Consider the following 3,041-nt stretch of genomic DNA (forward strand, 5'->3'; position numbering starts at 1 on the left):
CATGTCATATAACTTATTTATTCAAAAGTTCAGCTTAATGTATAATGAATCTTTTTCCTTGTAAAAACCAAACAGAAAAGAAACGACAAACCATGGATTACACATGGCATTTTGAAATCCATTAAGAAAAAACAAAGATTATACTATCGGTTTATAAAAAATGGTGACTCTCGGACTCGATTAAAATACGTTGAATACAAGAATTTATTAACATGTGTTATTCGACGAAGCAAAAGGATTTACTACGAAAAAATATTTAATAAAGTGAGGGGTGATATGAAAAAAACCTGGTCGAGGATAAACAATTTATTAGGTAAAAGAAAAAACACCTTACCATCTTATATGTATTTCAATCAGGAAAAGTTCTGGAAGAAATCAACCATTGCTGAGGTATTCAATAGCTATTTTATCAATATTGGAAAGTTAACTCAAGAAAAAATTCAAACTTCTTCATCGCATTTTTGTGATTATTTATGTAACAATGTACCCAAATCACTATTTTTTAATCCAACGTCGAATACTGAAATACTTAATGTTCTTTCTTCCATAAAATCGTCAGTTGCTCCGGGCTCTGATTCAATAGCAGCTCGTGTTGTCAAGGAATGCATTCACACTATTATCAATCCTCTCTGTCACATCTTGAATGAATCATTTTCTCATGGTATTGTTCCAGACAAACTAAAAACAGCTGAGGTAATTCCAATTTACAAAAAGGGCGACAAACATGACATTACTAACTACAGACCAATTGCATTATTGCCCCTTTTCTCCAAATTGTTAGAAAAAATAGTTCACATTAGACTTTACAAATTTCTTTCCATCAATAACATTTTAATACCCCAGCAGTTTGGATTCCGGAAGAACTTCTCAACCGATCTCGGTGTACTGAATTTATTTAATGTGATATCTGATAAAATAGACATTGGAAATTACTGCCTAAGTGTTTTTATGGACCTATCTAAGGCCTTTGACACCATTGATCACAACATTTTGTTAAAAAAACTAGAATTTTATGGAATCAGAGGGGTCCCACTCCAATGGTTTTATAGTTACTTATCACACAGAAATCAATATGTAGTGATCGATGGTGTCAAATCCCATTTTAGTAATGTATCATGTGGAATTCCACAAGGATCTGTATTAGGCCCACTTCTTTTTCTTGTTTACATAAATGACATTATCAATTGTTCTCCAAGACTTAACTTTTCTCTGTTTGCTGACGATACCACTGTTTCAATATCACACAAAAATATACATCATCTTGTATCGTTAGCAAACATTGAATTGGATAAATTAAACAAATGGTTTGCTTGCAACAAATTATTCCTTAATCTTGAGAAGACCAAATATATGATTATTCGAACAAAAGGAAGGAATGTACCATCTAATCTTCCTGATGTTCACATTGGTGGTAATCTCATCACACGGGTCGACAATATACAATTCCTTGGTGTGACTTTAAACGAACATCTCTCTTGGAAATCTCATATTATTTCTATTAGTACAAAGATATCAAGATCCATTGGTGTTCTGTCCAAGTTACGACATTATGTTCCTAAATCAATTTTGATTACTTTATACAATAGCATCATACTACCCCATTTGAACTATTGCAATGTTGTCTGGGGCTACACCTTCAAATCACACTTAGATAAACTACGTATTTTACAAAAAAAGGTAGTTCGCATTATTTCAAACGCTCCCTACCGCACTCATACAAAGCCTCTATTTTCTCAACTGAACATAATGCCATTACAGGACTTGATATCGTTTCTCTGCTAAGAGCAGCAATGCCCGAATTTTTGGGGACCTGCTGACTGACTGGATTCTCCCATTGGCAATCCGACAAAGATAATGCGGATTGCCAATGGGAGGATCCAGTCAGTCAGGTCCCCAAAAAGTTGCTTCGTTTATTCCAGTGATATTCATGATTGGAAATGTTTTGCATATTTAATGAGCTGGGTGCAAACGAAAACACATCTTTAAATTCGGGCATTGCGGCTCTAAGTATACATCAAATTTTTTAATTTTGGCGTCATTAAAGAGGAGAATTATTCTTTCAGGTCATGCGCTTGTATTCATTAAAAATTTTGTGATGAAGGTGAAACGTTTGATCTAAAACATGCTACAAAATATTTATTCTTTAACCTGACAAAAGTTGTTAATTTCATTTCTGTTTAAGCCTTAATGACTTTTAGATCATGATATAATCTTTTGACTTCTTGATGACCTTTGACCCATCATCCTCATGGATACACATATAGTATGACCCAAGAATTATATGTGGAAAGTATGAAAATGAATGATGCAGATATAAAGAAATCAGAGCAAGTTGAACAAAAACTTCATAAAACAATGGACATGACCACATATCATTTGACCTTTGACCCCTAGTCGACCTTCGACCTTATCATCCTCATGGACAGATATGTAGAATTATCCAATGATAATATTAATCAAGTATGAACATACGTGATGTAGAAAATGAGAGCAAGTTGAATAAAAACTAGCAAGAAGTCTGATGATCAATATTTAATAATTTTCTGGCATTTAGAGCAAGCCTTTTTTTTAACCCCTCACAAAAACGTCTAGTTTTTGCTCAAGCATGAAGAAACATTTTTTCAAAGCATTAGAAATATAAAACATCAGAGCATCTATTAACATCAAAATATAGACATCGTAATTTGAAACAAAGTTTTGATATACTTTTCCAAACTGCTCCGTTTTTTATACGCACTGTATAGTAGGTCATGTGCATATTTTCAAAGAATACATTATAGAAGAAAAGGGGTGTGTATTAAGGAGCAAAAAGAGACAGTTGGGGCCATTTTCACATGTAACATCACACATTTTTGTCGCATTGCCAATGGGAGGATCTCCATAGTATTAGTGATTGCAGTAGGCTCATAACTTTCTCATTATTTGTCTGATTTTTCTCAGAATTTTCTTTGATCTTATTTTTCAATTTTCTGTTTCAACACAAGCCCACTTGTTCCAAAGATTTATTGTCTATTTTGCATGTATATTTAAGATAATACTTA

Source organism: Lytechinus variegatus, chromosome 9 (assembly GCF_018143015.1).
Source record: "Lytechinus variegatus isolate NC3 chromosome 9, Lvar_3.0, whole genome shotgun sequence".
Lineage (NCBI taxonomy): Eukaryota > Metazoa > Echinodermata > Echinoidea > Temnopleuroida > Toxopneustidae > Lytechinus > Lytechinus variegatus.